This window comes from Eptesicus fuscus, chromosome 12 (genome assembly GCF_027574615.1).
Source record: "Eptesicus fuscus isolate TK198812 chromosome 12, DD_ASM_mEF_20220401, whole genome shotgun sequence".
Classification (NCBI taxonomy): Eukaryota; Metazoa; Chordata; class Mammalia; order Chiroptera; family Vespertilionidae; genus Eptesicus; species Eptesicus fuscus.
In genome coordinates this window covers 87,678,607-87,703,603 of record NC_072484.1, presented here as the reverse complement: position 1 = coordinate 87,703,603, position 24,997 = coordinate 87,678,607, and positions in this window count along the sequence as shown.

The window sequence follows — 24,997 nt, the reverse complement described above, 5'->3', positions numbered from 1 at the left end:
TTCTTGATGTTTCTTTTCTTTTTACTTCTGGCATTGTCTTTTCTCATTCTTCCCTTCTAATATTTCTACTTGCTGTCCACCATTCTACTGGTTCTCGGTCAATTAAATTTAATGTGCAAATCTGTTCTCTACATGGACTTTAAATCCATCGAGAATGTTATTTATGTTATGTTTGGGCACTTCAATTATTTTAGTGCTCTTCAGCTTTAACTCTAATGTTTGATACTAACAGTTCATGGCCAGTACCACAATCTGCTCCTGGTCTTGTCTTGGCAGAAAAAAAACATCTTCTCCAGCTCCTGCTTCCAATTACACAGTCTATTTAATTTCTGTATCGGCCATCTGGTGATCTCCATGTATACAGCTCGGTTGTTTGAAGCGTGTGTTGTGCTGAACAAGTTGTTGGCCTCACAGAGATTCAAGAGCCTGCTTCGTTCTTGACCCCTCGTTCAGATTTCCCGATGACACCTGCTTGTATTCCCAGTTGCTATGGATGGACAGTGAAGAAGGTTGACAGGACAAAGAAATGATTCATTTGAAGAACAGTACTGCTGGAAAGCTCTACAGATACCCTGGGCCATCAGAAAGAGGAACAAATGAGCCCTGGAGCAGAGTAAGGCTAAGACATTGCTGAAGGCAAAAATGAAAAAACTGAAGCTGTTCTACTTCAGGCGCATGATGAGAAAACACCGTCCTTTGGAAAAGACAATAATGCTAAGAAAAATAGAAGGCAGCGGGAGAAAAGGAAGACAAAATATAAGGTAGATAGACTCCATCAAGGAAGTCATAGACAGGCGTCTACAGAGTTGAGCAGGGCTCCTGAGGACAGGGCATTGAGGACATCACTCATTCTTAGGGTTAGCAGGAGTCAAAACTAACTCAAGGGCATGTAACACACACGCACACATATATTCATGGGAGTTCAAAATATCTGAGTGAAGATACTAAAACAATGGCTAGATTTTTCTCCTAAAACAAAATTTTAACTACTAAAAATTTCATTATTCAACTATTTTCTCTTACTTAATTAGAACTCATTGATAATTGCTATATACCTTTTATGGTAGGCAGAATTCTAAGATGAACCCCAAAGACTTTACTCCCTGGTAAACATGCCTAATCCTCCGGACTTGGGATATGATGGATTTTATTCTTGTGATTAACCTGTTATGTGGTACAATTGACTTTAAAAAGGGATATTATCCAAGGCGAGATGGACCTAACTGGGTAAACCACTAAAAGGGACATGCCTCACCCTAGTAGGGTTGGCTCAGTGGATAGAGCATCAGCTTGTGGACTGAAGGGTCCCAGGTATGATTCTGGTTAAGGGCACATGCCAGGGTTGTGGGCTCAATCCCCAGTGTGGTGCATGTAGGAGGCAGCCGATCAATGATTCTCTCTCATCACTGATGTCTCTATCTCTCTCTCCCTTTCACTCTGAAATCAATAAAAATATCTATAATAATAAAAATAATATGCAAATTGACCGAATGCACGAACAGCAGAATGACAATCCAGATGACAATGCTATGACACACACTGGTGCCAGGCCAGCCAAGGCAGGTGCAATGTGATTGGTCAGGGGGCACCACCATTGCCCCATGATTGCCCCGCAGAGGGAGGCCCAGGCCACTTACCGGGGGCTGCCACGGGTGGGTGGGGCCTCCCTCTGTGGGGCGTTGGATCACAGGGATCCCGGATTGCAAGAGGGCACAGGCCCTGAGGGACACCGCCCGAGTGCACGAATTTCGTGCACTGGGCCTCTAGTATTTTTAAAAAAGGGATATGCCTCTTCTGGGAGTTAGAGAATTGAAGCATCAGAGGAATCAGTGGAATCTGACACCAGGGATATTCTCCGTGGTCAGCTTTGAAGGTTGAGGGACTATGTGGCAGGCAATGTAGGCAGACTCTAGGAGATAAGATAGCCCCGCCTGACAGCCAACAAGGAAATGGGGATCTTAGTCCCACAATGTCCAGGAACTGAATACTACCAGCGATCTGAATGATCTTGGAAGAGAACACTGTGCCCCCTATGAGCATACATCCTGAGAGCACCTTGATTTCAGCTCCATGAGACCCGGAACAGACAACCCCGTCAACCTCACCTGACCTGACCTACAGAACTGTGAGCTAGGGGAGGGATGCTGTGTTAAGCTGCTACGTTTGTGGTAATTGATATGGCAGTAGAAAAATAATACACCTATTAACTTCAAATAAACAAAAGTGAGAATTTTGGGGTAAAGATGCATAGGAATCTCAGGAAACCCAGGGCAGGATTGTAGCTGAAACTCAATTAGAACAGATATCAGATACTGCAAAATTAAATCAATACTAGATCTATTGTTATGAACAAGAACACAGTAGGTAGGTCATCTTATTAGCAACTAGGAAATCTGATTTTTTATAAAAATAGAACAAATAGAAAGAGTATTTTTCCTAGAGCAATAATAAAAGTCAAAGAAAGAATGAAATATTAATAGTACATAAAGGAAATAATGATTAAATAAAAATACATTCACTGCAAAACTATCATTCAAAAATAAGACCTCCAAAAACATATTTTGAAAGAACAAAAAGAAAGTTAACCATTAGCAGAGCCATACTAAACTATGTATTTTTAGGAAGGAAGAAGATAGTAGATATTAATGGGTAGTTAAATCTAAACAACCTTTCACTATAGAAAAACATGTCAGCTTTCTACTGGTGTTTCAATTGTTTTTGGCTTTCTCTTCCTAATCATCCCTATCCAATTAGTCCTTAAGACCTGTACATATGACAGTTTTAATATATTTCCTGACAGTGCTAGACCATTTCAAGAATTAGACCTAACAATGGAATATTCTGGGCCCCTTTTTTACTTACACCAGAATTCTTTAGAGCAGCTTTTAGATTAACTAAATGTATACCACACCTGCCATAGAGAATTAGCTGAATTCTCCCCTTTATTGATCGTAATGTTTTATTAAGATGCACCAGAAGGGTCCTCAGTAGACAATTGGAACTGGTATCTAATTATATCTGAAAGAGTGGCATGACATCAATTTCCCTAAATTAAAAATTATTGTCTTTGGCAGGCATTCTCCTAAATTCAATTTGCTCACATCAAATTACTTCTTACAGCAACTTAATTCATTTTTATATTGTAAGAAATTCATATTGATGTACAATGAAAAAGTAAGAAATTCCAAAAGAGCATTACTGTTGTTTTTCTATAATGACATATGATTTAAAATATTCCAAGATCAGAACCATTTTGCTCTATCATTATGGTGTGGAATTTGAAGATAATCTTATGCCTTTTCATGTGCTAAAGATTATTATGGCAGCTGGCTTGGCTGGTGGGCGTGGCTTAGGTGTAGTGAAGGTGCGGTCAATTTGCATATTTGTCTATTATTAGATTTTATACACACACACACACACACACACACACACACACATACATACATATATATGTGTGTGTATATATATATACATATACTAGAGGCCCGGTGCACGAAATTCGTGCACGGAGGGGGGTTGTCCCTCAGCCCAGCCTGTACCCTCTCCAATCTGGGACCCCTCATGGAATGTCCGACTGCCCGTTTAGGCCCGATCCCTGGGATCGGGCCTAAACGGGCAGTCGGACATCCCTCTCACAATCCAGGACTGCTGGCTCCCAACTGCTTGCCTGCCTGCCTTCCTGATTGCCCCTAACCGCTTCTGCCTGCCAGCCTGATCACCCCCTAAACACTCTGCTGCCAGCCTGTTTTCCCCCAACTTCCCTCCTCTGCCGGCCTGGTTACCTCTAACTGCCCTCTCCTGCAGGGTTGATCACCTCCAACTGTCCTCCCTTGCAGGCCTGGTCCTTCTCAACTGCCCTCCCTTGCAGGCCGGGTGCCTCCCAACTGCCCTCTCCTGCTGGCCATCTTGTGGTGGCCATCTTGTGTCCACATGGGGGCAGGATCTTTGGCCACATGGGGGCAGCTATTGTGTGTTGCAGTGATGATCAATCTGCATAGTACTCTTTTATTAGATAGGATAGAGGCCTGGTACAGGGGTGGGGGCCAGCTGGTTTGCCCTGAAGGGCATCCCGGATCAGGTGAGGGTTCCTTGGGGCATGTGGCGGCCTGAGCAAGGGGCCTGTGGTGATTTGCAGGCGGGCCACGCCCCCTGGCAATGCAAGCAGAGGCCCTGGTGTCTAGAATTTATTTTCCTTCTACAATTGAAACTGTAGCCTGGAGCAGAGCCAAGCCTGGGGCTCCCTCCGAGGCCGGTAGCCATTTGTGTTGGGGTTATAATTGAAACTTGGTTGCCTTAAGCGGGTGGGCCCGGCCAGGGTGTGCGGAAAGCTTTGCTTCCCCTGTTGCTGGCGGCAACCCTGGCCTGCTCTCTCAAGCTCCATTTTGCCGCCATTTGTTTGAATTTGTTTACCTTCTATAATTGAAACTTTGTAGCTTGAGTGGAGGCTTAGGCCTGCAATGGCTGGCAGGAAGCTTGGCTTCCTCTGTTACCTAGGAAACCTTGCTCTCTGTGGCTGTAGCCATCATGGTTTGGGTTAATTTGCATACTCGCCCTGATTGGCTGGTGGGCGTGGCTTGTGGCATGGCTTGTGGGTGTGTCGGAGGTATGGTCAATTTGCATATTTGTCTATTATTAGATAGGATAATTGAAACGTCGTAGCCTTGAGTGGAGGCCTGGGCCCGCCAGGGTGTGCGGAAAGCTCGGCTTCCTCCATTGCCGGAGAAAACCAAGCCTCCTGCTTGCTCCATGGCCTTAGCCATCTTGGTTGGGTTAGTTTGCATACTCGCTCCTGATTGGCTGAAGGGCATGGCTTGTGGGTGTAGCAAAGTGATGGTTAATTTGCATATTACTCTTTTATTAGATAGGATATGTGTGTGTGTGTGTGTGTGTGTGTGTGTGTGTGTGTGTGTGTATATATATATATATTTTTTTTTTTTTTTATGGCCAAAAGATCTGAACAACACTTTATGAGAGAGGAGAGTGGTGAGACAAGCCCCCGAATGTTGGGGAGCAGTGGCCTGGTTCTAGAATCACTGCCATGTTCCCCCGTTGTGCTCTGTCTATGGCCAGGAGGAGGCTTGGGAGAGCATGGCCGTGTGGATGCTATGAGGCATCCCTAAGTTGCCTTGATTAGAGGCTGCCAGGTATTTACACTAAGTAAGTACCCTTAGAAGCTTCACGGGTGTGGCCAAGCCCCTTCTCTCGGGGATATCTGAGTTGGGCACATCACATAATTGCTTGGTGTCCTAGTTCGGATGTTCAGTAATAATCCAGGAAATGCCATTCAAATAGATAATAGTTGTCAGCAGGATTGATCCTGACATTTAACAAAATGCAATATGACTTCTTGTGCCAAGTCCCCAAGAGAAGTCTCTGAAACTAACATGGTGTGATAACAGTAGATTGGAAATTGTGACAATGTAATTTCATGCAGAGATCATCTGAGAAAGTGCAAATGAAAATGTCCTATGCTCTCTACCCTCTTTGAAAGGGTTATGGAAAGTCTGAAACGGCTGACAAGAATCCGCAAGCCACCCAGTAAAAGCCACAGTACGACTAACATATCCTTAGATGGCGGTGGGACTAAATGCTAATAGCCAAAGACCTAATTCCAACAATATATTTCATCCCAATGGCCCACTGGGTTCATCAGCACCATTCAGTTTAAACTGTGCAAGTTTTCTCTTCAACATACATATTTCTATAACTCAGTATCATCAAAAAATACATCTTTAAAGCAGCAAGGACATTTACAGTTACTTTTATTTGAATCTGAGACTAATTCTAATCGATTGTACTTAAAGTGTATACATTTTACAAAAGGAATAGCACAATTACCCCTAATGAAGCCCCTGTGGTGTCATTCCAACCAGAGACTATTTCCAATATTTATTTGGCCTTCAGATTTTCCCTCTGCCATGCCATGCTATTGCTAAGTTCATTATAACCTAGAATCCCCATTAAGTGTATGTGCATGTGTTGCCTTGCGGTCTTCAAAAATTAATCATAACTTTTAAAAAAAAAATTGAAACTTTAAAAAACTGTACTTTCCATTAGAGTTTAATAAATTATAAAAACAAAACTAATGTTTTTACTGCTTTTCAAAATACAACAATAAACATTTCTAACTAATGGAAAGCTATTTATGCTTTAAATGAAAACAACACATGGCCACGTTTCAGCCCCAAGTTAATGTTTATGACCAACACATGAGATCCTGAAAAGAAATGTTTGTAGTAGAAATGTTATTTCTTAATATACACACAGTAGTTTCAAAGCCTTTGTTACATTAATTATTTTTGTTAATAATTTGGAGGCTCAAAAATTATTCTTGATTTTAGTCATGATTTTTATCTTTTATATCTTACTAGAGGCCCAGTGCATGAAATTCGGGCGGGGGGGGGGGTTCCCCTCAGCCAAGCCTGCACCCTCTCCAATCTGGGACGACTGGCTCCTAACTGCTCACCTGCCTGTCTGCCTGATCGCCCCTAACTGCTCCCCCTGCTGGCCTCGTCACCCCCAACTGCCCCCTCTGCCAGCCTGGTCGCCCCTCACTGCCCCCCCCACCGGCCTGGTCACCCCCAATTGTCCCTCTCCCCCCCGCCAGCCTGGTCGCCCCTCACTAAACCCCTTGCCGGCCTAGTCACCCCATGCAGCCTGTTTGGTCGTCCGTTCAGTTGCGATGGTTGCTTAGGCCTTTATTATTATAGATTGTCTATTTTTCATCATAAGATTTCTGCACCTCACTAAAAATACACACCAACAAAAGAAGTGCATCTCAGGCTCCATGGCCTAATGGCTTTCTTCAGGAAACAGTTACACTGTAAAGATGCTATTCTTCTTCATTTATTATTTAAAACATGGGGTATCGCCATTGACTTATTTAATAAGTGGCTTGTATTTAGCTGTTGCTCTTTCTGGCATTCTTAAATTCTTTGCTACTCATCCCCTTGATCTGCAAGCTTATTGAGGAGGAAGAATGAAATCTGGCAACCACTTATTACACTTAACGAATACATATTACAGACCAGACACTGTTCTAAATGCTTTACATTTATTTAATCATCACAGCAGCGCTGGGCTGGTTACTATGATAGGTGGATAACCAAAGGCATTCTTCCCCAAGTATCACAACCAGGTGGTGGAGAAAGCAGTCAAATCCAAGCAGCAGTAATACTGTTACACCCTTAGCCACTCCGCTGCACCACCTCATATCTGAGAAAACACAGGAAAATATAGAATGTCTCCTCTATTATCACGGTCTTCTAATTGTTAAGTACAATTTACGTAATCAAGTCCTATGACCTCCCTCACCTATCTCTACTTTTTTTCTACTTTAAACTTCCATGCATATCCACTCGAACCCACATTCCTTAGAGGTCCTCAGGGAATGTGTAAATAGATTATAAATTCCAGGATAGCTCCAATTCTGCTTGGTGAGGGTCAAACCTTTTGTTCCCCATAGAGTTTTGAACTATGGGAAATGAGAGCCCACTATTCCATTTGACACATGAAGAATAAGGAAGATTAATAATGAGTTAACTAAAATAGGTTGTGAAATCCAATCTTGAAAGAAACAAGGAGCCAAAGAGATTGAGTGTTTGCATCTTCTAGTACTGATGCTTCAAATATCTCATTGGAAAATAATGTATGTAAGTAAATAAATTTGTGAGTATTACTGCACTCAGACAGTTTTTTTCTGATTTAAAGATCTGGCATTCCTACAATGGCATAGAGCTTTAATTTACTCTCTTAAAATTATTAATGACAACATTAAGCATCCCAAGGCAATTTTTTTTAGTTAAAAGAATTTCAGTAATTATATTTAAGTTATTGGTTTATAGCTAAATGTATTAACTCATGAAATTACTTTCACGCAGGATTAAAATAATTTCTTTTATTTAACATGTAGTTGAAAATGAGAATTTTTTCCCCAATGTAGTCTGCATCAAAAACTATTTGTGGAGCCCATATGGCATGGATCAGTGGTTGAGCATCAACCTATGAATCATGAGGTCATGATTCGATTCCAGGTCAGGGCACATGCCCAGGTTTCAGGCTCAATCCCCAGTGGTGGGCGTGCAGTAGGCAGCCAATCAGTGATTCTCATCATTGGTGTTTCTCTCTCTCTCCCCTTCTCGCTTCCTCTCTCAAATCAATAAAAATATTTTTTAAATATTTGTAGAAAAAAGTGTCTATTATAAGAGGAAACTGTCCACACATTGTCATCATTTTTTTAATTCAATAAATGTTTATGGAGCACTTAGCTATTTGATGAATGTTTTTACTGCCGTGAACAAAACACACAAAGATTCTGCCTTGATGGGGCTTGCATTCCAGTGTGGGAAACAGACTATTAATCCATACACAAATGAAAATATAATGTCAGATGCTAAGAAGAAAGTAAAGAAGGGGTTAATGGGCTAGAGTAACGAAGAGTGGGTGTTATTTTTTAAATATTTTTAAATTGATTTCAGAGAGGAAGGGAGAGGGGAGAGAGAGAGAAACATCAACGATGAGAGAGAATAATTGATTGTCTGCCTCCTGCACACCCCCCACTGGGAATCGAGCCCGAAACCCAGGCATGTACCCTGACCTGTAATCGAACCATGACCTCCTGGTTCATAGGTCAATGCTCAACCACTGAGCCACACCGGCTGGGTGGTGGGTGTTATTATAAATTTGTTGGGCTTATAAGAAGGTGTCTTGGGGAAGTTGTCATTTGAAGAGAGACTGAGTTCACTTCATTGAATATCTGTTTGGGAGTATTATTTACTGAATAAACCACAAATGCCAACGCTCAGCAGCAGCAAAGAATGAGGTGTGCCTGCTATTTTTCAACATTTATACTAGTTAGAGGATAAAACCATGTTCTGCAAAATATGGGCTTAAAGGGGAATTAAGAATAAGAGAATATCATGCAAAATCTGTACAGCTGTGGAACCAGAGAGTGTAAACAGTCATTGATACCACAAACAGGGTCACCCAAGTAGGTAGCTAAGCATGACTGGAGACCACCACAGGGGATGTTCAAAGTGCCCCAAAGCAGTCGATTGGAAATCAGTTGGCAATGCTTAACATCAAAATAGCTGAGAGAGTGCAGAAGGGAATGAAGTCCTCAGAGCATGGGGCAGCAGTGAAGTGGACTGCAAAGACACCAACCATTGGTTGGCTGCCTCTTGCACGCCCCCTACTGGGGAGCTGAGAGCTGCGCAAGGCTGCGGACACCTGGCTGAGGGGAGATGCTGGCACAGAAGACTTCTTTCTTATAGTGGATTTTTATCCCAAGTGCAGCAGGGGAACGAAGTAAAACTTTCTCCTTCTGAAGTAGTTACACATTCTTCTTGATATTTTGGCTCTCTTAGGAAAAAATGACATATAGACCCAGTGCAACTCTGTATTGTGCTGTCATCATTACTCTGTTCATGGAATAGAAGCTAATCTGCATTGTTAAAACATGGAGAGAAAGACAAAACTTGATGTGCTTATGGGATAAAAAATCAGGGCAGTGTTTCTGGAAGTCAGTGAATGGACAGAATTGGAAGAAATATATAAGTAGTTGAGTAGCCAGGATCAAATCCTTCAGAGTGTAGATAAGGTGGCCAGGGCCAGATCACACAGATGGGAGGACTTTGGATTTTTGTGTGCGATAAGAAGCAGTTGAAAGGTCAGAAGAAGGGGACTAAAGTAATCCATCTGACATTTTAGAAGAAACATTCTGGCAGTTGTGTGGAGATAGGATCTAGGGATCAAGAAAGAAAAACTGAAAAGTAGCTATTCAGATACGAAATTGTGGTAGATTAAACATCATTGAACCATATCATTTAATACTAGTAAATGGCCAGATTATAAGTATTTTTTAAAGAGAGAACCAGTGGGATTTTCTGATGGATTAGATGTGATTTCTGAGAAATAGAAGTCAAAGATGACTACAAAGTGGTGATTGTTGTCCTCTCTCTCTCTCTCTCTCTCTCTCTCTCTCTCTCTTTTGATTGAGTCAACTGAATATAGATGTCATTTACTAAGATGAGAAACACTGGGGAAGGAGTAGTTTTAATAGGGATTCAGAAAGGAATCAACAGCCCATGATGAGCATATTAACACTGAAATGCCAAATAGAAATTCAACACGGGGTGTGGGGTCCCACGTGAAGGAGAAGGGTCGGACTGGAACTATAAATCGCTACACCAGGAGCATCCGGATGGCATTTGAAAATATGGGGCTGGACTAGAGAGGAAGTGCAACTACGGAAGATGTCTGAGTCTGATTCCTGGGCAAATAGATGTCAACATGGTCAATAAGTTCGACAGGGGTGCAGAAAAAGAGCCGGGAACGACTGCAAAGCGAGCCAAGGACGAGCAGGAGAGCGTGGGTGTCATTAAATTGAAGTAAAGAAAACGTTTGATGAAGGAAGAAGTGACCAACAGTGTCAGAGGTTCTCAGTATGCCATGTGAGCCGAGGACTAAGAAACAATGGGTGAACTGGGATGTGTAGGTCACCGCGATCTTGACCTGCATGGTTTCATTGAGGACAGAAAGGAGGCGAAGAGATGGAGTTGGCCAGTACAGACAATCATTGTGAGCTGTGTGATGTGAAGCAGAATAAGTGTGCGAGCGCTAGCTGGAGGGAGATGTGAGGGGAAGGAGGGCAGTCAGTAAGATGGGCGATGTTACATGCTTCTTTGATAGTGGATAGTCCCGCATAGAGGACCCTTGATGATGCAAGAGGGAGATCAATGTGGGTGGGAAAGAAGGGAGAGTAAAGAAGGAGGGTGAAGTGCATGATGTATTTACTTTGAAAATACTACTAGGATACAAAAAGAGGAAAGTTTAAAAACATAGCAGGCCTCACAAACAAGTAAACATTTCTATTAGGTAAAAAAGCAAAAGTGAAAAATGGTTTTAGGAACCAGTGTTATAAGTTTCCTGGGCTCCAGAAACCAACAAAAGCACCTGGAAATTAAGTATATTAAATAATAGGAAGTAAAGTTGTTTTTTAAGAGTCAGTGACCGGCCCAGCTGGCATGGCTCAGAGGTTGAGTGTCAGACCTACGAACCAGGAGGTCACAGTTAGATTTCTAGTCAGGGCACATGCCTGGGTTGTGGGCTCAATCCCCAGTGTGGGGTGTGCAGGGGGCCGCTGATCACTGATTCTCTCTCATCATTTATGTTTCTCTCTCTCCCTTCCTCTCGGAAATCAATAAAAAATATATTTTTAAAAATATGCAAATCAAAAATACAAAACACATAAGGAAATATAATAAGAAAGAACCAACAAAATCAACAATTAGAATGGTCAGGACAAAATACTTCAAATAAGTATACTTATCTTAAATCCTAACTGAAATTCAACAAATACCTATGAAATGCCTATTTGGTGTCAAACACAATTCTAAGTGCTGGGAATAGAGCCAATAAAACAAGACGCACAAAAACCATTGCCTTCCTGGAGCTTAAATTTCAGTGGGCGAGATAATTGGAGAAATTAATCCATAAAAGCATGCAAGAAACTCTGAAACAAAACATAAAAAATGAGTCTGCATGAAATTGATCGGTTGAAATGCTGGAAATAAGGAGTCATTGAATTTTTTAAATGCAAAAAAGGAATAAATCTAGATTGGAAATTTTAAAAGAACAGATGGGAAAAAGAAGAACATGTACAAAAATGCAACATCATTTAAAAATATGAAGAATTAGTTAATATACTTATAGTAAATGTTGTGTAAACACACATTGATTATGTGTCCTTGAACAGAGGTCAGCAAACTTTTTCTGTAAAGAGCCAGATGGTAAATATTTTAGATTTTGCAGGCCAATCTCTACTCTGATACTATAGTGCAAAACCAGCTTGGACGATTATAAGCAAACTAGAGGTCCGATGCACGAAATCCGTGCAAGGGGCTTGGCCCTTGCAGCCACGGTGGCTTGCCTCGGCCCTCCCAGCCCCAGCTTCGTCCGGAAGGTTGTCCGGAAGGACGTCCGGAGGACTTCCAGAAGGTCGTTTGGCTGTCCGGTCTAATTAGTATATTATGCTTTTATTATTATAGATAGGTGGCTAGTACAAAAATAGACAATAGACTAGTTTGGCCCTTGGGCTTAATTTGCCAATCTCTCTTTTAGAAGAAAAAGAGGAGAACTGGTAAGGATGCAATATTTTGAGAGGTAAAAGTAAAGAATTTTGCAGGAATAAGGAAACCTATTAGTACTCCATTCAAAAGAATTCTCTGAGAGCTAAGCAGGCGTAACAAAAATAAATCAACTCATGTAAACATTATAGTGTAACTGCAAAATATCAAAGATAAAGAGAAGAATCTGAAAAGCCAGCTGAGGAAAAAAAACTGATGACTTACAAAGGAACAATAATTATACTGACAGCATTCTTCTTATCAGCTCAATCATGCCAGGAGAAAATAGAATAATATATGCAAATTGTCAGTTTTTTGTTACCCTGCCCATATTATTGTACAAGAAGGGCAAATCAAATCATTTTATGCTAAAATAGATGAAGGTAGCTTGCCAGTATCAGATGCACACTAAAATCTAAAAAGCGTGAACTTCAACAAGAAAATTCAGTACAAAGTGAGGGAATGGAATAAAAAAGATACGTACATGTTGATTATAATTCACAGTAGCTCTGTCCTATAAAGTCAGTATAAATAGTCAAAGCTGGAATTCTGAGCCATTCTCCTAGGAGAGATATACATATACCTTATATAGATTATAATCTTAAATCTTAAAAATAGCTCATTCTGGTAGATTCTGCTTTCTTTATTTTACAAAAAAAGAAAACAAGGTCAGAAGTATTCAGTTACTTGCCTGAGGCCACCCCACTAACTGCTGCCAAAGTTGGGACTCAAACCCCAGTGCCTCAGCCAGAGCTTCCTGCCTGCACTGCCCCCTGCTGCCTGGTCCTCCTGTCATCTATACACAAAAGCTGACACAAGAAGGCAGAGACTGGTCTTGTTTGACCTCAGCTACAAATATGTGCTGGTGGCCCTAGCTGGTTTGGCTCAGTGGATAGAGCGTCAGCCTGTGGACTGAAGGGTCCTGGCGTCAGTTCCAGTCCAGGGCACATGCCGGATTGCAGGCTTGATCCCCAGTAGGGGGCGTGCAGGAGGCAGCCGATCAATTATTCTCTCTCATTATTGATGTTTCTATCTCTCTCTCTTCCTCTCTGAAATCAATCAAAATATATTTTAAAAAACCCCACAAATATGTGCTGGTGGACTCAGATTTCCCACCACTAAGCACATGTCCACAAATGACCATGAAGGCTGAGGGTATGGAATGAGGGCTACAAATCAATTTTAGCACATAGGTGAATTCACAGTGTGAAACCTGGAAATAATAAGGATGGGCTGAATATTTATCTATCTATGTATATTCAATAATATCAGTATATTTTATTTGTATTTGCAAAACAAATATGTGATTTATTTTGTTCTTTAAAAACAAACTTAAAATTTTAGGCAGAGAAACAAGATAGAGGAGCATTGTTCTTGAAATAGGTAGATCACGTTTTGTATCTCATTGGGGAGTAAATTAGAGATATCCAATTATGCAGAAAAGAGCTAGCATAGTAAGCCTGAGACTGCTGTTCTTCAGTACTAGCAAGGTTGACCATTGGCTGAGGTCTGGGGACGAACATTTTAGGGGGGGGTGGTCCTGCCATTCCCTGAATGACCCCGCAGCTCATGGAGCCCAAAGTGTTTGTGCAAGCAGCGAGGTCTGTGCGGAATACCTCCCCCCCTGCCCCCTCTCCTGGGACTCTGAAGCTTTGATACATGCTAGGCAGAGGGTACCGAGTCTGAAAACCCTGGGCACTGACTTTCCAATGAGCCTCCCTGCGAGGCAACATTTCACTGGTGTTGCCACAGCTCACTGCTGGAGGGACCCTCTGGTCCTATGGGGCTGCGCGGGGAGAGCTCTGTTGGAGCCTGAGGCCTGGACTCCTGCCATCTTTGGCCCACGCGCCTGTTCCCTGTGCCGATTCCGCTTTGCATCCTTTTGCTGTAATGTCAGCAAGTCGTAGCCATGACTTGTGAGTCTTCCTAGTAAATGGGCAAATCTGCAGGTGGTCTTGGGACCACTGGACGCAAGTAAATTTGTATACTTAAGAAACATTATTTGTTAAAGTTTCATAGCCTTGGGGGAGTTGCTTTCAGTCATGATGGCATCGCTACTAAAGGTTGCCTTCCCACCATAAACAACTATACTAGTTAAGCAGACAAAATATACAAGGCATCTTGCCTGGCCAGTGTGGCTCAATGGTTGAGCACTGACCTTTCAAACAAGAGGTCACAGTTTGGGCAGATGCCCGGTTTTGGGCTTGATCCCCAGTGTGGGTCTTGCAGGAGGCAGCCGATCAATGATTCTCTCTCATTAATGATGTTTCTCTCTCTCTCTCTCCCTTCTGCTCTAAAACCAATAAAACATATATTTTAAAATATATGTGTATAAGGCACCTCACTCTTTGAGCATTATAAAATAGGCCAAGCAAAATCATATTCCATAAGAGAAGGGAAAAACGTGAGGTGAGGTGCACATTTGCCCAGCTTTCAGCCTACATCTTTCCCTCCTGTGCCCCCAGGACCCGAAGCCCACGTGTGGAGGCCAGAACTGGTACGAGGCTACTGAAGCCATTCAATTAGTGGATCAAGGTAGTAGAAAAAGCAGAGCTGCACGGAGTGGGCAGAAGTCTGTCCTTCCGCCAGGGGATCATAGGTTTTGGAGATACTGGGAAAATCCAGAAAGAGAGGTCATTGTAATGTAATAGACCATGACGACTCATTGCCAAACACAGAAGTCATTATTCAGAGTTCATAGGTTAGAGAGATGCATGGTCCCAAAGCAGTAAGGACTTAGCCAGGGAGAACCAGGAAAGTATAGGGTGGAAGCAAGAGAGTACGGAACGAACCCTGGTATGCCCTGATAGAAACTCTCCAGATATTGAAAATGCCTATTTTTAATAACAAGTAATAACTGGCGTGAGAGAAAGGCCTGCAGTTGACCAATGGGGAAGCCAGTATATTAAAAAGTGCCATCCTTTGATTCCATTTCTATATGACTTACTGTCCGACACTAAAGTTTCTGTCTAATATTTCATGGTATTTCCTTTATTGTCTGTTTCCTTTATTAACAGCATCCATCTATCCAACATATTATATTACAATTTGTTGAAAATATACCAGTTTATGAAGTTTAGTAAAGCCGCTCTCCTCCTACACTATCCCCCAGTCCCCATCTTGAAATCAGATCCAGAGTGTCTAATCCTCTGCCCAAACTGTTAAGTTGAATATATTCAAAACACATTATTTTCCCTAAACCTGATATCCTCTGCTTCCCTTTGTAATGAATACACGTTAATATCCATAGCACCTACAACTCAGGACCTGGGAGCCACATTTGAAGACTCCCAAAAAGTCAAAATCCCAAAGACTGGGAGCCACCTTTGAAGACTTCTTGCTTCACCACCTCCCATCTCCCCCTGCTCAGTATCCAATCAGTTGCCAAGTAACGTAAATGCCACGCTGTACTCCACAATCGTCACAGGTTAATGCTCCTGCAGCACAGCTCTAACCACATCATTTCCCTGCTCCCAAACCACTCCTCACCTCGCGCACATCTCTTTAATTGAAGAGGGGCCATGAAAAAAGAAGCAGTCCTGTAGAGTAAATTTATAGTCTTAAAGATAGCAAGGGCAGTGATGTTGCAAGAACCTTGAATCATCACAGCACTTTAGGTTCAGGAAAGCAGTGTGCATTGTAAAGTCACTAATGAGGTACAGTAGACAAATTCATTACATCACAAAATGGCAATAGTGTAAATAGTGGCAGCCTGTTTAAAATGTACATAGTAAATTTTGCCCCTAAGCAGACTATGGTTTCTATTTGTCGATTCCGAAAATCATCCAAGATACATTCACGTTATGTGTGTGTGTATGCATGTGTGTATGGAGAAAAAGCGAGAATTTCATTTATTTTTAGTAATCTGTTTGTTTTTCACAGCAATGCCCATTGGCAAAAATACTTTGATTTAAAAATACAAAGCATATATCACCAGGCAAATCCGTTGGAGAGGAAAGGATTGCTCTATGTATAATTAAAAATTGAATTCAACAGAGATACAATATATGTGCTTAATCTTATCATTATAAAGTCAGACTGCATTAGTGTTCCAATCTAAAGAAAAGGAGAGGGAGAGAAAAATGTGTTAGGAAAAAAGGCTTCATTTCTATTTAATTTTTTTAGAATAATGTAAAGAAAGAGAAGTCTCTCTAAGAGCAAATAATATTAGGGTTGGTGCTAATTTACATCATCGTGTTCATGTCAGCTGAGCACTCTACACCACTCAACAATAATGGTATTTATCCTTTCCCATGCACATCACCACGACTCACCTAAAGCTACCTCCATAAACTATAATCCCTTGACTTCTTTACTAATTAATGGAAAAAAGGTGAGATTTCCAGCACAAGCATCCTCGCATTTCTGCCACCCTCTCTCCAGAAAATTAACCACTCCTTCTCTTCTTCCTTCCTACATATGAGCGTGAGGTAATGTTCCTGAGATCAAGCCCTCCTCTGGAGTTTTTCTTTTATTTTTATAAATAATTTCATTCTTATGGAAAAAGTAATATATAAATGTTAAAATAAAAAAAAATTTAAACGACACTGTAAATATAACACCCATGTACAGCACACAACCGTAAGATCCACTATTGAATCAATATATTTAAAAAGGGTCACACATTTTTGTGCTTTGAAAACCTGTCTTCCTGCCCATTTTCCCATTACCTCTAATCAGTCAAAAACATACTTATTCTGTGTGCTTTTTCTGTACTTTACAATTTCTGTCATAAAAAAAAAATATTGCCGTTGAAACATATCTTTTAATAAAATTATAGAATTTTGTGGATAAACTTGTGTCTGTGAAAATGTCAAGAAGTCATTAGATATAGAGATAAAGAACTCATTAAATATAGATATCCTATATAATAAAAGCTCAATATGCAAATCAACTGAACGGTGGAACAACCAGTGGAATGATCGGTCACTATGACTCACACTTACCACCAGGGGGCAGATGCTCAACTCAGGAGCTGCTCCCAGCCCACAGGACCAGGCCAGCCAAGGTGGGTGCCAGCAGGGAGTCCCCCAATCACCCCACCAGTTGCCCCACAGAGGGAGGTGACCGTTGGTGGTGGCGGCAGGGGGGTGGGATTAGCGAACAGGCAGCGCCAGGCTGGCCAAGGCAGGTGCCAGTGGGAGCCACCTGATCACCCTGCCGGTTGCCCCCGGTTTGGCCCTGATCGCCAGCCAGGCCTAGGGACCCTACCTGTGCATGAATTTGGTGCACTGGGCCTCTAGTGTATCTGTAATGTAAGACAGAGAGAGATGTTTAATGAGAAGCTATTTTTCCTGTATATGTGCATACAGGGTATAGAGGGGTGTGTATGTGTGTGTGTGTGTGTGTGTGTGTGTGTGTACACACACACATAAAAGGCCTGTGGGCTCTTGCAGTGGGCAGGGTGGGGCATAAGCTACTTGCGGCAGAGCACTACTAGCGGCAGAGAGCTACGAGCAGCAGAGGGTGGGGTGCGAGCTACAAGCAGCGATAGGCGGGGCCGCCAGCTGAGACAAGCGGAAGCAAGCTACTCGCGCACAATTTTGTGCATGCTGGGCCTCTAGTGCATGCAGTCCCGCCCCCTGCCCACTGGTCGTTCTGAAAGGTCGTTCTGCCATCTGGTCGAAGGAGCATATCAGCTCTTTATTATATAGGATACAGAGTTTTTATGCATGTATACATATATATATCTTTTAAATATATGTTTTTATTGATTTTAGAGAGAGGAAGAGAGAGGACGATAGAAACAGCAATGATGAGAGAGAAGCATTGATTGGCTGCTTCCTGCATGCCCACTACAGGGGATGGAGCCCAGCATGTGCAATAGAACAGTGACCTCGAGGTTCATGAGTTAATGCTCAACCACTGAGCACACTGGCGAGCACATATATACATTTATACAGGGTGGCTTTACAGTTATTCATATGGAAAGTAATATGATAATCCTATATAATAAAAGCCTAATATGCTAAGTGTCCGGTCATCCAGTTGGCCATTTAACCAATCAAAACGTAATATGCTAATGATATGCCAAGGCCGCTCAACCGCTCTCTGTGATGTGCACTGACAACCAGGGGGAAGATGCTCTGACCTGTAGGTGAGCTTGCTGCTGGGGTCCGGCCTATCGGGACTGAGCGAGATGGGCCGGACATACCCTGGAGCCCGTCCTCGGTCCCTCCCGGGCTGACCAACCTTCTCTGTCCCTCCCCAGCCCCAATTGTGCTGGGGAGGGCCCCTCGGCCTGGCTTGTGCCCTCTTGCAATCCGAGACCCCTCGGGGGATGTTGGAGAGCCAGTTTTGGCCTGATCCCACAGGCCAGGCCAAGGGACCCTTGGCCTCTAGTTAGTAAATAATAATAATATAAGAATAAATTCTGTGTTTTGCATACTCACAACTATAAAACCATCTTCACCCCACCCTGTAGAAAGAAAAATAGTTTCTTATTAAATATACATTTAATATCTATAAATATATATAAGTACAAATATATTTCATATATATTTCAATTTTTTGACATAATTAAAACTCTTGAAATAATTTCTTTAATTTAAGACTTTGTTTTGTATTAAAACCAAAATTTATTTTCACTCCCAAGATTTTATTTCCAGTTACCAAAATTATGACCTCACAATTATTTTTATACTCACATGAAGTATCTATTATCTTTTATCATCCAGATTTAACACTACTATTTCTTTTTATTTTTCCTACTCCCTTGAACTTACCACTTGAGCTGCTCTTATTAATTAGCTAATCACATTTGGAATTAGTTCATAAGTATGTATTTTTCTTTCACTATAGAAAGAAGACACTGACACTTCCCATGTGAGCTAAGATTTGATGTGGGAAACGAAGAAATATACAAAAAAAATTAGAATGCAGAGAAATACATATGATAAATGAGAGAGATATGTCCACCTAACTAGGGCTGAATAGACGGTAATTCCAGAAAAAAAAAGGAAGGGATACTAAGAAGAGTGATCTCTGATGTGATGTTTACAATTTTAAGCAAAATATATGCTGGGTCCATTATAATAAAGAGAACTGTCAATATTTTTTTATATTGAAAGCTCCTAATGTATAATATTTTAAAATTCAACTTAAAGAGAAATGTCAGTTGAATTGTACTTCTAGCTTCTCTAAACATAAGTACTAAAGTGTAGGTGCTTTGCTTACCAAGTTATGACCAATATAAAACTATGAAAGTTTTCAAACTTTATGATTTGCTTGTTTTGAATATGTCAAAACATTGAAATATTTCAGTCTTAGATTCCTTGTTTATGGAATGATGACTAAATTTGCAACTGCCTGTTGAAATTTACTTGGAATGTTGATACTATAATTTGGTTTAGAGCCCAGTTTGTTAAGATAGTATTTAAGTAGAAGGATAAGAAAGAACTGGAGGCTTTATTTTCTACATCTACAGAAAAAAATGTTTTTACAGCCAAATCACAGAGACTACTTAGATTACAAAAACAACTCTTACTGTTTTGTAGGTTTTTTTGTTTAACTTTCTCTTAACTTCCTCCACATATGTTGAGTAAGAAATATGGAATCTAAAATATGATCTGAGGTGTAGCATGTAGAGTGTAATTTAATTGCTGAATGATTTCACTGGGGAAAATTAATGCTTGGGATACAAGGAGGCATTTTTATTCTAGGATGTTGCTCTTTTGCCTGCATTCTACAGATGATTGCAAACTTCTCAAAGGAGCTTAGATCTGTATCAACAGAACCTTTAATGGGAGGAAGAAAATACACTTCACTGGCTCAAAATGTCTTAGAACTCTGTAATTTGAACTCTGGAAGGTGGCTTAACTAAGAAAGAAACCACAGAAAAAGCTTAGCAGAAACTATAAATTGTGTCGAGATAAATCTTCAAATGTGGTTGGCACCTCTGCCCATCTGTTTACCTTCCTTGAAAATGTTTTTGTAAGGTGAGCGTGACCTTGATGAATTAGATCTTAAAAATAATAAGTTGTGAAGTTTTCCTCTTACACAGCAATTTTCATGTTAACACAAGGTCGACCTATTGAAAGAGGAATACTAAGTGACTAAGGAAAAGAAGACTCTAGTGCAAATAAATTACCTAAAATCTTTACTTAAAAACAAACTTTAGGAAATATCCTTAGTAACTCTTAAAAGATGAAGCAATTTCTTCTTTTTCAACTGTGTTCCCGTATCCAGCGAGGGAACTAGATGCTGAACCACAATTAATCAGATTAACAAGGACCACATTTTAAATAGAAGCATGGCCAGTACAATAATTTGGAGATACTTATACCAAAATATTAATAGTTGTTTATCTAAAATTCTAATTTAACCAGTGTCCTTCATCGAGCAACTCTGTTTTTAGGGAATTAAAAAAACACACATAACCTTTATTTTGGTGGCATATGTACTTAAATTAAATTACATTATTTTCATATTTTCTGCTAGTCACCGGCCACAGAAAGATTTTACATATTCAACTAAGTGAGCATTCTTATGGAATAGTTGTCACAAACGCCTCAGAGCCTCGGCTCAATCTTGAGGCTTTCGGGTTAAGTATGAATCAGTGTTGCCTGCTCTTCTGAAAAGTGGGAGCTTTATCAACAAAGCAATACTTCCTTGAACCTCCTCACATAACCAAGTATTAGGCTCTGTATCTACACATATAAGAATCACTCTTAAATAATGCAAACGGGTAACAACAACTACAACAACAAAAGAAAACAAAGCAAAAAAAAAACCTAAAATATAAAGCCCTGACAGATAGTTATAGTTAAGAATATGTACAAAACATGTCATTTCTTCAGTTATGCTTTATATTTCTAACTAAATTCAACCTGTGGGTTGGAGGAAGGATGTGGACGATCTGAAATTTCTCTTTTGTTCTTTTCAACTGAGAGTCTTCATATGTGAAGGTTTTCCCTGTAGTCTCGTTGCCTGGACTGAGAGCACGTCTGTTGTTGCTACAGGTACTGGAAAGCAGTCCCTTCCTTCCAGAACCTCTTCCTCTTCTCTTCGTCCTGTGGTCTCTGTCCCTTTACCACCTTAGCTCCTATTTGGAAGCATAATTAAATATATATATATATATATATTTATATTGATTTCAGAGAGGAAGGGAGAGGGAGAAAGAGATAGAAACATCAATGATGGGAGAGAATCATTGATTGGCGGCCTCCTGCACCCTCCCCCCTCCAATGGGCGGGAGCCCGCAACCTGGGCATGTGCCCAATAGGGAATCAAACCATGACCTCCTGGTTCATAGGTCGATGCACAACCACTGAGCCCCGCCAGTCAGGCTGGAAACATGATTTTTATAGTAGACCACCAGCATGGGGGAGGCTTGACTTCTGTGAGTCATGCTTGGATTACACATTAAAGATTCTATATTATGAGGAGGGCTCCTCCTTGACTATCTCTTTTACTGTCAGGCTGAATACATCTAACTCCTTCTTTGTTTTGGCAACAATGACATAATGTTGTCATTGCCTTGGAATTTGCCTCCCTTGAGAAGAAAGAAACAAACCAAAAAAAAAAAAAAAGGTGTCACTCCCTAAGGATGCATTTGGCGTGTTATCCATTGAATAGTCTACTCTTGTCTGAAGAATGTTCTGTGATTAGATAAAACATCAGTCACATCTCAAACACTTACTAGAAATTTTAATGATTACAACTGTGACTTCTTTAGCAAATGCATGAACAATGCATTTCACAACAACAGAACAAGAAAGATAACAAATATGACAAATTCTGTTTGTGACCTTGAGTTTTGGCACCAGATATAAATATAGCCTCATGAATTTCATGTTACAACGATAATGGAAAAGAATCAAGACCTAACATGTTTATATTGATCTTACAGACTCAGAGCAACTTATATAGACCAAGTTAGGAATGAGATGTTACATCAGTTAAACAATAAGGTCATTGATTAAAGGCCTACAGTCCCTTCGTAGCCCAGGTAAGCAAACCAAAGCCTAAGCCTGTAATTCCTCAAGGTTAAGAAACGAAATCCTGAGGGCAGCCTGTCACAAACAGCCACAAAGGCTTTCCTCCCCGTAATTCGAGTGGTTATTCTACAGCCAAGCAATTAATTTCCTTGCTATTCTCCCACCTCTTCCCATAAACTTCTTTCTCCCAGCTTCTCTCCATGGAGGGCTTCCAAACACTTCTGGTCTGTTGCTGCCTGATTCCGACAGACCTTTAAACAAGTAAACCTGTAAAATTTTAACACGCCTCAGTTTATCTTTTAACCGGGAGAACTGTTTGTAATCCTTTAAGTCCCCCAGAAGTGGGACTACAGCCTTCTAACTGGCAGCTGTAGTAACTGCCACAGGGCAGACAAATTCTAAGGATAGAATGAGCCCCAAGGACACTCACATCCAAAGCAGACGCTCACCAACAGGTAGCAGCGGGGAGCTCAGGCCTGTCCTCTGAGTTTGCCTTCACCTTGGCCAGAGGCTGCGTGACCTTGGCCAAATTATACAACCTCTCAGACCCTCAGGTTCCTTACCTGTAAAGTGGGGTAATTATAGTATCCCTTTTATAGGGTTGTGAGCAATAAACGATTTAATACATGCAGAGTAACTTAAAATAGTCTTAGCGGATAGTGTTTTATAAGGGTTAGCTCTTATCTTTAGTTAGAATTTTTATTTTTACTTCTCTCCCCCTATTTCTCCCTTTCTCTCCCAACAGAGTTACTCTCCTGTTATGTCTGTCTCCCCTCTTCCTTACTCTTGTTGCCATAAACCCTGATCCACCGCCACTGACACTAGTGCCCACCTGGGTGGGAGACAGTCCGAATGGGGGCGTGTCACAGGTAGCCAGAGACTGTCATCCACAGCCTAGTCAGTGCATTCCCAGCAGGCCATGGCCAACCAGCCTAGTAGCTGATGCATCTGGTCCCGTAGCCAATCACCTCCCGGGAGATGTTGCTTTCCCAGCATGGGGCAGAGAGAGTTCATGGTATTTTGCCTTTGAAATCCTACCCCACTCCCTCCTCCTCCCTCCTGAATTTCATGCCAACAGCCTACCTAGACTCCCTGCTGGATCAAATTCTCTGCTTGGCAAGAACATTTTTCACTTCGTGGTCAGTGTTTGGTCTCTAGTAGTTTTTATATTTTCTTTAACGGTCTGAGTAATAATACCAGGTCCTTTGACTTACTGGATTTGTTTTCCTTCTCGAAAGCTGTATTAGATTGGACTTGCTATCGCAACACATGTCCACAAAGAGAGTGGTTTCAAACAGCACACATGTATTTGCTTACGGTTCTGGAGGTTAGGGGTCTGACTCAGGTTCGCCGCTCAGAGTCCTCCAGCCGGTTCCTTTGGGAGGCTCTGAGGGGGAATCTGTTCTCTGCCAGTTGCAGCTTTTAGTAACCGCCTCTCTTTCTTATCTCGTGGGCCCTTCCACCGTCCAAGCACATCACTCCGCCTCCATCCTTACATGATCTTCTCCTGCTCTGACTACTGCCTGCCTCCTCTAATCACCCCTGTGATTAAAGTGGGCGCAGCTGGAGAATCCAGGGTTCTCTCTCCATCCCATGGATTTTAATGCAATGACACCAACAGTCCCTTCTGCCATATAAGAGGACGTTCACAGGTTTCAGGGGACAGGAGGTGGACATATTTAGGTAGTTGTTAGTCAACAGAAAAAAATAAAAATGAGAAAAGAAGGGAGAAAAGAAAGGAGGGAGGGAGAGAGGGAGGGAGGAAGGGAGGGAGGGGGAGAGGGGAAGGAAACAATAAGGAAGATTTGGTATCATATGGATCAAAGCAAATCAGGCACAGTCCTCCTTTGATAGAGCCTTAAGAAGCAGCCCATCATCATAACCAGATGGATCCCATGCTTTAAAGGAGGTGACTTGCTGACATAAAAAAAAAAAAGAAAGGGTAGAAAGTAATTCAGTTGGAAAAGTACCACAATCAAGAAGAGTATGAATGACGTAGGGACGGATTTTGGAAGGACCCCATGGCAGAGGTTCAGGATGAAGGCGTATATAACAAACCCCCGTATTACTGTACCTCACGTGAAATCTTGAATGGGAGCAGTCCCGTCTGTAGTCCTTTGCTGTCCAGACTTACACGTGGTGAGTCTGAAGGATCTCATTGGAGAGTTCAGTGGGGGAGAGTGCCACCACCTGCTTGAATTCAGCAATAACAAGTCCAACCAGAGGCTGCAGGGCAGAATCCTGTTTATTCTCGGCCAGCGCCGACCATGCTGGGGTGTTCGGTAACAGCCACTTTTAAGAGACATAAAGGGATATAAACCAGAATTCTTAGGGTCACATTCTGGGGATGATTTTCTTATAAAAGACTCATTCCTTCCTATATGGTCATGAAGAGAAATCATAGAAGTTCAACGGAAGTCATTACAGCATATACTTTAAATCCTGGCTAGAAATTATGTTTTGTTAAGCTTGTGTTTTTAATAGAGCAACAGTGTTAATTATTTATAATACCTAGGTATCTGACTTGAGCTATCTTGTCATGTCATTAAAGTAATCATGAATCTGTGTCTGTGACACGTATTTCCACCGTCTCTCGTGATTCACAGATGCTTCTGCAAGTGCCTCTCGTGCAGTCTTTCATTAACATTGCTGAGCTAAATGCCTGTGCAAATTAGAAGTCTTAAAAATAACATGAGGTGTAAGTAAAATAACTCAATTTTAAAAGAACATATTTATGTTTTTATTAATTGGAGAGAGAGGAAGGGAGAGGAAGAGAGAGGTAGAAACATAGATAAGGAAGGCACATCAATCGGCTGCCTCCTGCACGCCCCCCACTTGGGATCGAGGCCACAACCTGGACATGTGCCCTGATTGGGAATCAAACCGGTGACCTCCTGGTCATGGGCCGATGCTCAACCAACTGAGCCACATGGA